At 38.8% G+C, this 11,140-nt stretch overlaps 1 protein-coding gene across 2 annotated transcripts in view; it reads right to left on the bottom strand.

The window, feature by feature from the left end:
* The window catches only part of dnajc24 (DnaJ (Hsp40) homolog, subfamily C, member 24), an 89,694-nt gene that overhangs the window by 50,051 nt on the left and 28,503 nt on the right, over nucleotides 1–11,140 (bottom strand). The gene's annotated exons all lie outside the window — the stretch shown is intronic.

The raw sequence follows: 11,140 nt of genomic DNA, 5'->3' as shown, positions 1-11,140 counted from the left end.
CTTGGTTTGGGTTCGGCCCATCAGAATCCCGACCTGTACTGATGGGCCTGGTCTTTTGGCCGGATGGGACAGGAGATTCTGAAGTGTCCTACTTCCCCACAGTACAAGCACGCACCTGCTTGTAGCCTTTTCTGCCTTTCCATCGGGGTCAGATGTGTGCTACCCACCTGCATGGGTTCGGCGGCTGAAGAGGGGAAGGTCGGGGTTGGTTCGGGCGGTTGTGAATGAACCCCGCCCTAGGAACGGGCCTTGGTATGGGGTCCGTCGTTCGCGGAACCTCTCCCGGAGGCGATTATCCAAAACGTATGGCTAGATTTATCAACTCGTCCAGAGTTGTCGGTAGATCCAGAGTGGCCAGCTCGTCCTTCATGGTATCTGTGAGACATTGCAAAAAATGATCCATTAAGGCTGCAGAGTTCCATCCAGCGTCAGCAGCCAGCGTCCTGAACTCCACTGACAGTTCTGCCACGCTCCGATCTCCCTGCGTAGAGACATCAGGCGTTTGGCCGCCTCACGGCCCCGAACTGGGCGTCGAAAACCTTTAATAATTCGGTGGTGAAGACCTGATGAGAGAGAGTGTGGAGGGGCGTGGTCTCCAGGAATGCCTCCGCCCATGTTAGTGCCTGGAAGTTAGTAGGCCAATGATATACGATACCTTCGATCGATCTGATGCGTACGTCTGTGGTTTTTGATCAAAGACGAGTGAGCACTGGAGTAGGAATCCCCTACACTTCCCCAACTCGCCCGAGAAAGGTTTAGGATCCGGAGTGGACTTCACGTGCTGGCGTGAGGAGGAGGAGTCGGCGCCGGGACGGGTTGAGAGGCTGTGGAGGCTAAGAGCTGAGATGGCTGATTAAACAGGGCAGATAATGATCGGGAGAGATGTCTAATTGTTTTTGTAGGACGAGTTGTCCTTCTCCCAGAGATCGGAGTACCTGAGAGTGTTGACCCAGTAGATTTCCTTGTGCGGATACGGCGTGATGAAGATCGCTTCCGGGTTCGGTCTTTCTGGCGGCTTGCTCCGAGGGATCCATGGTTTGGCTGGATTATTCTGTCATGGATGTGGTGTATGGATCCAAGGAGTAAGCTTTTGGAGAATGACAAAGAACAGTTTATTGAAAGGTGCAGATGAGGTTGGCAGGGTTCACTGAACGGACGGGCTGGAGCGGGCAGACAGGGTTTTCCAAGATGCAGGCGAGGCACGGACTGGTTCTTTGGAAGAGAGACGTCAACAGGTTAGTCACAGGAAGACACAACAGAATCTGATAACGTGTACGACTGGTTACCACGATGAGTAGTATAATCCAGCGATGACTGGAGGTCCGGGTGAGGTTTATATGGAGATGATAATGATGCCTTGATGCCTCCAGCTGCGCTGTCCTGATAGCAGTGATTGGTGATCCAAATATGGTCAGCAGGAAGCAGGGAATGGAAGTGAGCGTGAGCCATGACAGTAAGTTTCTTTTTAGTGTGAAGAGGCCACATGATAAAAAGCCACATGATCATCATATCCTAAGCATTACAATTATGTTTTCAAATTATGACAGCTCTAATAAAATTTAGGCCAAGCTCACACAATAATTTTCATCACACAGCACTTTGTTCATTTTTACTTACATATATCATGCTGCACAAAAATTATTTGAATAATTTGTGAAACCATATGCAGTGAATTTATTTCATATTTTATCCATATCCCCTTGTTGAGACATGGCAAGGCCCATGGCTCAATATGCTGACATTTGTGACCATCGTAAAAAGAAAGTTAAGTAATGCTATAGGATGAAATTGACAGCTAACTTCGTGAAAAGGAGGAGGTTCAGATGAAGGAGGCTGTAAACCTGGGCTGCCGTGGGAACCTGCTGGGGGAGGATAGAGCACTGCGTTCAGCTCAAGGTCATCCTCCTGTTCCTTGATCATGAACTCCATTTCTCCCTTATTCTTTGTCTGTTGCCTTTACTTTAATGTCTATAATCAACAGGTGCATAATGGAATACGTAATTTATCAACAAAAGGACCCTATGTATTGAAATATCTTACATTACCCAGGAAAGAGTAAAATTATTCATAAAACATTAAAATTCTTGTATGCTTGAATCCTGAAGTTGCCTGTTCTGGCATCCCCCTGTGAAAACAATCTTCATCAGCACAAGTACACGTGTTACATGGTGATAATTTTCTCCACCTGTAAGAGTTTATCCCAAAATGTCATAAGGGTCAAAGTCATGTTTGATTTTAAAATGCACATACACATATTTACAAAAGAGATTAGGTGTAGATGTCTCTCTTCCTGTAAACAGATTATCAGTCCTGCTTTTCATGAAAATAAATGTGTGTAACTGTTAATGGCACCAGAATTAACAACATTATAAAACACAGCAATCAGCCTTTTGTGGAAGCAATCCTGGATAAAATCCTGCTGAAGAAAAGTTCATTTAATATCAGTCCATCAGTGTCTGTCTTCAGGTCAGAGTCAGAAAACTTTGTCAAAGTCACTTCAGTAGTTCTGCGCAGAAAGGCCAAATCAGAGCAGGTCAATTTTCCTGCATTCATGAGGATCCTTAAAGTTCATTTAAAATTGTTTGGAAAACATTAATTGTTTTGGAGATTGTTATTAATGCTTTCAACTCCAAGATGGTATGGACGTAAACCCAATTTAAATTTCTTTTAATGTGTCCAGCATCAGCAAATTTGCTCGAGCAGCGCTTTTCTCTTTTAGTCTTTTACAAATCCCCTTTTTTTCATTATCATTATTTTTATAAGAGAATCAGTTTAAAATATCCATGGATATCAGACCAATATGAAATAGGTTTTATTGTCTTCCGTTATCTCAGTATTCATTTTATAGTGCATTTTCTTGTTTTAATGTAGAGCTAACAATGACCTAAAAGTAATTTTACCTGCCTCAACATTTGTTTTTTAGTGTTTAAGGTTTTCGTTGTTTACTAAAAGTAATTTGCGCACAGTTAGGTGTGATGACAGTTAAAACAGGAGCTCCTTTAATTTAATTTAAATTTCATTTATACAGCTGCATTTTCTTTAGGTCTTAGGAAATTCCCTCTAAGCAATTTATTTATTGATTCATCTGTTTTCAGACAGATGTCAGATTCTTAGTTTGCTACTGAAAAATAAATCTAGTATGCCTTCAGTTTGTATCTTTAAAACTCTTTCAGATTCAGTTCTTGTTCAATATAAATTATAGATACAGTACCAAGAGTGTTAAAACGTTAACTTAAGCCATTTGTTAAAAAAAAAATTTTAAAAGTCAGGACCCAGAGACACACGAACAGTTTGGTGCAAATCACGCACACACTTAAAGTTCTCAGGAAATCAGGGGACTTGCAGTTTGCATCACCACAGAGAACCAAGCAGGGAAACTGCCGTTCGGTATTTACATAAATGCACATAAGGATCAGTATGTTGGCATTTGCACCTCTGGCAGGAAGGTTTTACTCACTCTCACTGCTTCAGCTGTAGGAATGAGAGAGATACCATCTTATCAGATCCTGGGTCAACGGTTAGACGGTAATCTGGAGAAAATATAAATTCATGTGTCAGTGAGTAACAATTAGGATGTGTCTGAAGGGATTAAAATAAATAAAACATTATTTTCATCTGGTTTTACTCATTTCTCTTTCTTTTAAAAACAATGAGTCGATCAGTGTTGGAGAACTGAGGAAAGGTTGTTGCCACCAGCTCACTAAACATGTTCTGTTCTTTTAAATCATGAAAACAAAACAAGACAGGGTTAGTAGCTCATCATGTCATGTTGTCATGTCGTCAGTAGCAAGCAGGTACTTCGTTGCAGTGAGCGTGCATGTGTTTGTTCATGTAAATGTGTGTGTACATGTATGTGTGTCTAGTTCCAGCTGTGAACTAGTCTTTGTGTGTGAAATGTCTAGAAGTGAAGCTTACTTCTGTTTACTCTTTAGCACTTTCTTTCCATAAAAAGATGTAGATCTGTTTAACTTCAATATAGGATTTTGAATCAAATCATTAATTATTTGTGATATGAAACCAGAACAATCTCACCATCATTATGTTAACTGGTCACATGACTGCTTCCATCCCTGAGTCAGCTCTGCCGTGGATCAGTCAGGTGGCAAACCGCCTTTTGATTTTTATGGCCAATGACCCTTCTCACCACATGGATGTTCTCTCTCTGGTCAGTAGAACCGAATGGTTTTCCAACCTCGGGCCCCAGCATCCACCTCTCTGTTCGCCCCTCAGAGCCCAGCGGCCACGCCACCTCGGAGCTGGTTGAAGAGCTCTTGTTCTGGTTTGTCCTCTGAATAAACGCATGATCAGGAGCGTTGTAGAGGATGGTGTTCTACCATCCAAAAACAGATGTTTACACGTCCATCAAACATCTGGTTTCAGTCTTCTGTCTCTTTGAAACTCGAAGCAGAGGAAACGTTGGAGTATCTTCTGTCTTTGTTTTTGAATCATGTAGAGCATCAGGTGGAGCTGGTAGGAGTGGGCATCAGTATCAGTTCGTAGGACATGGTGGTGATAGAAAGTTTATATACATATATATACACATATATATATATACACATATATATATATATCAGTGGGTCTCTGCTGACTTTTATCCTGGCGGAAGAACTGAGTCGGGTCAGGTGTGCAGCCTGTGAGCTTCAGGAGAGAGTGTCTCCGACAGAGATGGAGGGAGGGGGAAAAGAAGAAAAAGGAAAATAGGGTTAATATTTATCCTACACAGTGTGTGTGTTTGTGTCTGAGGAAGTTGCAAATGTTTTCTCTCAGAGATTTGATTGTGCTAAAAATAAATTCTCCCATGTATGTGTGTGTATAAGCAAAAGCATTCTTCATTGCAAGCAAAGTGTTGTTCAGATTTAATAGATCTCATTTCCTTTAAGGTAAAAATTGTTCACGTTTGACAAGTTTAAAAGAAAACACAAAATAAGTAGAAAGAAAGCAATAAAATTAAAGTATTGTGATGAAGGTGTCCATAAGAAAAGAATGAGATTCTTATAAAAATATTTTATAATGCAAATACAAGTCAGCTGAGACTCAAAAACTATAGTTTTTCAGATAGACTTATGGATAAAATGTTCTATTTTTCTTTCCAAACAGACAACCAGCTTTTACAACCCAAAAGTGTCCTTGTGTGTATTAAGTATTCTGGAGCAGAGCAAAACATTTCCTCAGCCTGATCAGATCATTTTTCATTATCTGGATCTTTTCCATGCGTAAATTTAGCATCTCCTTCTAATTTAGTTTTTACTGTTAAAAGTACCCATTTTATTTCTTCATGAGATTTCTCAATCCTACTTAAACTGTTAGACAGAGCTTCGTTATTACCAGCAACGTGTCCTCTCTCTCGCTGCTTCGGAATGTGAGAGAATCTCCAGCCACACACTCACACACACTCACACACTCTTTGCTTTGACCCTTTTTTTTGTTTTTGCTATCTTCTTATTTGGTTTCATTATTCTTTCCTTTATGCTTCAGTAATTCACTTATTATTTATTATATAAAATATCACAATGCTTTATGCAAAATCACCTCCTTCTGAGCTGCTGCTGTCCGGTTCTAGAACAGGACAGCGGAGTAAGCTTGAGAGTTAATTCCACACTTTCAGGTTCTCTACACACAATTTATATATATATTTTCTTCCCACAATTATTGTTGTAATTATATATTATATTAATGTTTATATTTATATTTATAAATTATTATTCATAAGACATTAGACAAACATAAAACATACAATGGGGTACCCCAAAACTAGAAAGGGACTCGAACCCTTTTTTACTCACAGGAGGACTCCAACCTCCTGCGGTGACGACTTTAACCTCACTATCAAAGGGGACTCTTACCTCCTGCGGTGAGGACTGGCACCTCACTTTTCCAGGGACTGGAACCCTGTTACTTGTAGGGGACTGGCACCCCTATCCTTAAAGGGACTGAAATACCCTTTTATTTATTTATTTTTCCCTTGTTACATATTGGGGAGTCCCATTCACCCTCCTTCTCCTTAACAGCTGTATTTCCCATTATGCAGCTAGGACATCTCCTGCTGGATTTTTCTTCTTTGAGTCGCCCACACTCAGGCACAAAAATTTACTAAAACGCCTATTATTACCACCGAAGTTTTAACTTAAGTGCCGGACTAACCCTACCCTACCGCAGTAGAGTAGATCTACCTTGCTTTCACAAGATAGTGGGACCCTACCCTATTTTCATAAGATAGTGAGAAAAGGGTGGTAAATGGGAGTCCGATATGAAAACTTCTCACCGTGTGTGATTCTGGGTGCTCCACACGCAGACTTCGTTCTGGATATCAGTGGTGCCTGAACGGAGTCCCTCCTCCGTCCCCTGACGGTTAAGGCTGACCCAGGGGTTGAAGAATCCTTCAGGATGCGCAATCACGGGTTCTGGTCCTCCGGTCAGTCACTCAAGATATCCTGTTCGTGACGCCAAGATTGTTGTGGAATTTTATTATCAAAGATCACACACTGAGTGAGAATCAAACAAAGTATTTTTATTAAGAGCTGATCAGCAATGGGAGTCACACAGTCAAACAGCTTTGACTGAGCGAGTCCGCAGAAACACACATGGGCTTGGTTAATATAGACTCGCATGACGTGATGGCATCAAGGTCGTTGGTTGCAAATCTTCAGTACATTGTCTGCAAACCCTGCACAGCCTGGTACAATGTTTTCTAAAGACTGTTATCAACATCTGTGATGGGGAGGAGAGCTCACTAAATATTATCTGGGTACAAGTTGTTCTCCTCCCAGTGAAACAAAAGTCATGGTTTTTAATAATACAAAAGGTAAATTATAGAGTATAAGGGCTATGTGTATAAATTTTCCATTACAATACAAATAATCTGATTCATCCCTCTGATGGAGGGAGGAATCCTCCTAGAGCTGGGAACTCCACACAACTGAAGCAGAGTGTAATAATCTGGACGGAGAACACAAAAAAGATGAATAAAACAATAAATTACACCATCTGTTTTTGCCATTTATCCCATATTCATTTTCATTTTTCAATCATTTCTGTAACTTTTTCCAGTTTTCCTGGCAAAATATAAAGAAGAGGGATGGATTAAAACCTTTGCACCTCATTGAAAGTCATGACTAAAAGTTAATTTACATTAGAATTTATCGTTATATTAAATGTTTTAATAATTTCTCCAAATCTGTTTTTTTATTATTATTTTTTTAGAAAAGTAATTTTCCTTATAAAAGAAAAAAACAAAAAACTTAAGCCACAACAAACATAGACATCGATTTTATTAAAGAACAAATCTCAAAATTAATTATATTTTGACATTTACAGAATTTCAGATGAGAAAAATCAAACATTTAAAAGTACAAACTTTATTGCAACAAGGTTTATATTGTTGGATAATGAGCATAATAAAAAAAAAAACACGTTAAAGCAAAATTAAAAAGAAAGGAAACAACATTCTGATTTCATTTTTACTGATGAAGAAGTCTTTGTGATGAGCAGGTCACCCGTTTAAAAGGAGCTCTCATCCACGAACCCCATGATGTTCTCGACCCAGGACAGAGTCGGATCCACACAGATGTGTCGACCTGATTTCTTTGTAACAAAACTGAGACAGAGACGCAAAGTCAAACATTAAACTCATTATCAGACTTTATATTTCATTTTAAAATAAAATGCAGCTACAAAACAAAAATATGTTCATGAATTGTGATGCATTAAGTCATATTTAGTAGTACTTATTAGACTTATTGAATCATTGAATTGGACATGCTGAGACTGAGGTAAACCCAGTCTGAAGAGCTTACATGACTCCAGACTTGGCGCAGCGGTGATCAGTTATGTTATAGGATTTGATGATGTTTTTGTTCAATTTTCTCGGATAGAACGTGAAGCAACAATCATCAGGACCAACTGAACCATTTCCATCTGAATAAATGAGCATTGATCATCGTTAGGATGGTTTAAAAGGTGCCTCCTCCATCTAAACTACAGAATCCAAAATAATCTTACTGCTATAAATACTAAAGACTCATTTATAGAGTTTTGAAAATATTATAGTTGATATTATAGAATCGGTTTGTGTCTGGTTCTTATCAGATGGAGAATCGGTTGGTGTCCTGGTCTTATCAGATGGAGAATCGGTTGGTGTCCTGGTCTTATTAGATGGAGAATCGGTTGGTATCTATAATACATCCATGGTTATAGCAGCACTGATGAATACTAGTTGATTTATGCTGATATGATGTATTTTATTTACCGTGAAGTGTTTCTTTAGGACACTGTATTTAATTTACAAGACTTACACACACACTTTACTGATAGCTTAAGTGCTTTCAGACCGAAGCCCTGCAGTGGTCAATTAGGTAAAAAATCAGCATCAGAGGTCCGATTCCTCAACACTATTGTAACCAGATAATGTTATTTCGGATGTCATGTTTTAATGTCGTTGCAAATCAGTATAATCTAACAACTTTCTCTTCATTTAAAAGAAAAAATGTGACCACACTTTGGTTTTGTGATCTAAAAGTGGAATGATAATATCTTGTAAAGATGTTTATAAGTGATTTTTTATACATTGTTTTTGTACTTTTTAACTCTGATATTTACACAGCCAATTAAATGATCTAATAGTATATCCAATTATATGATATTTCTTTTGTTTTTACAAGTAAATACAAAGAACTTTGTGAATTTGTGGACAATATTAAACTTACTTTTACTACCATGCTTTCTTATTTTGAACAGTATGGTCGGGGAAGATTTGGACGAATCTGGAGGAGGCGAACATGGGTCTTTGGAATGCTAGGCATAACAGGCAGAGAAGGCAGCCCATTCTGAGGCTAGTCAGAAAACAGTCCTGGTGGCACTTGATCCCAGTCATAAGGTGTTATGATTGCCAAGGGACCACTATCATCTCAGATCAATGGGGGTTTAGATGACGGCACTGGCTAATAGTGGGTATGTTCACTATTCAGTAAACCACAGCCGGTCATTTGTAAACGCAGAAACAGGTGCCCATACAAAGAGCATTGACTGTGAGTGGTCTACCTACAAATCCAGGTCTGGAGACTGCCTGGCAATCGAACAGAGAACACCTTGAAGAAACAGCTTGCCTCAATAGAGTGGACACATTGGGTGGCCATATCTCACAAGAATGGTGCACTTGGACATATGCTTCACGAGATATGCAAACAGTACAAAGTTTAAAATATATGGAAACAATAGTTTCCATTTATTGGGGGAAATGCGTGTGTGTGTCTAACTTTAAGATACATTTTGTGTAATAAATACCGTCTCTTCTTCTGCAGTTGTTATCAATTTTGAATGGTTTGCACATGTTAGATAGCTATATGCATAAAGCCTTATGATAAAAATGGTATCTAACATAGGTATAATACCTTTGGTTAGAAAGAGATCAAATTGTTATTTTCAATATAGAAAAAATGCCACAAAAGTAGTAGTTACTGGTCAGGTACTGATTAGTTAATGATGCGTTCCTCACTAAGTACTTGGTATTATGTTTGACTTTTTTATGAAGGCAAACAGTATAACAGATAATGACCAGTCAATGATTAAGTAATGACTTATTACTTAGTAAGCGATGAACAAGTAAAGTTAAGATGACACAGCAGTACAAGAATAAATAAATGGTACTGCTTTTCATCCTTACAAAGGCTTCCAAAACCACCAGGAAACAGGTTTTTGACTAAATGAGCTGTTCACTCAACGAGTCAGAGTAATCCAGTACTCACATGAAGAATTTCTCTTTTGTTCCTTAAAAAGCCTGGTTTTTGTGGGTACCAGTAAGTACTGGTTAACTACCCATTACTTCCTGATTTGCCTGTAAGGCGTTCACTAGTAACGAAGCAAATTTTGAGTCCAGTATTGTAAAGTGTTACCGAGACATTTTGTGTCACTGAAATTAAAAGACCAAAGCTCCTTCATTTGTTCTCACCTGAGAGAGGACCTGGTGTCAGAAAGAAGGAGATCCACGCAATGTTCAGCAGAACCACACCCACATGGAAAAGCCACCGCATGATCTGGTCCTTCACTCTGTCGCTGCTGAAGACAGACTGTGTGACATGCACGAGTGCTGCAGAATAAACCGTCACATCTCTAATAATTTAAAATAGATTAATGTGATCACACCTTCGGCTGCATTCTGCAGAGTTGTAAAAAATTACCTTTTAACCTCAAACTAGGACGTCTACAGAATGTGTCACATAAACAGAATCCACACTGTTCTCACAGAGATAGTTAAATGATCAAAATCACATTTTAGACATGACTATTTTTGTAAAAAAAAAAAGATTTTACCATTTCAAACATGTCATTTGATTAAATGTTTTCAGGTTTGTTCAGTCATACTTGTTTTTATCCAAACATCCAAACCTCGCAATGAACACCAGACTTTACACCATAGTTCAGCTTGTAAAGCTTAACGGTGACTATTTTATTTTACCATGTTCTACCTCTTATGGTAAATGGTCCTTATTTATATAGAGCTTTACTGTACCTGGAACGATACCCAAAGAGCTTTACATCATGCATCACATTCACACATTCACACACACATTCACACACACACACACACACACACACACACACACACACACATTCACACACTGATAGCGGAAGCTGCCATGCAAGGTGCTCAACCATGACCTTATCAACACCTCTGTATTTAACCACATTCATCTGTCTTCATCAACTTGCTATAAACCAAAAGCTTTTAGGCTTGCTGTCATAAATCCTTGAAAAAGTGGTTTTAAATCCCATTTGTAGTTTGTATGAAGTGTTTCAACCTGGATGAAGATCACACCACAATACAGAAACTGCATGACTTCAAGTTACAAACGACCTTCTGCTTCAAACCTCTTTATTTTCTTCTGATTTTCTTTTATAAATCCCTCGAACAACTTCAGACCTACTTATACATTTATTAGTTTTCAGCTATTTTAACATTTAAATGCCAGTTTACTTGATTATTCATTTAAAAAACACATAAGAAACATGAATTATTTCTATATAATTAATTTGACAGGGATGAGGCTTTGGTGGTGATTGCATCTGTCAAATATTAACAACAAACTGGTTTTAATGCATTCATATAATTTCAGATACTCCCTGTGGTGACCTTCATGGCCAAAAA

The sequence above is a fragment of the Melanotaenia boesemani genome, chromosome 10, assembly GCF_017639745.1.
Source record: "Melanotaenia boesemani isolate fMelBoe1 chromosome 10, fMelBoe1.pri, whole genome shotgun sequence".
In the NCBI taxonomy this organism is placed as follows: Eukaryota; Metazoa; Chordata; class Actinopteri; order Atheriniformes; family Melanotaeniidae; genus Melanotaenia; species Melanotaenia boesemani.
The sequence above is the reverse complement of the archived record's forward strand: the minus strand, read 5'-3'. Positions and strand labels throughout refer to the sequence as shown.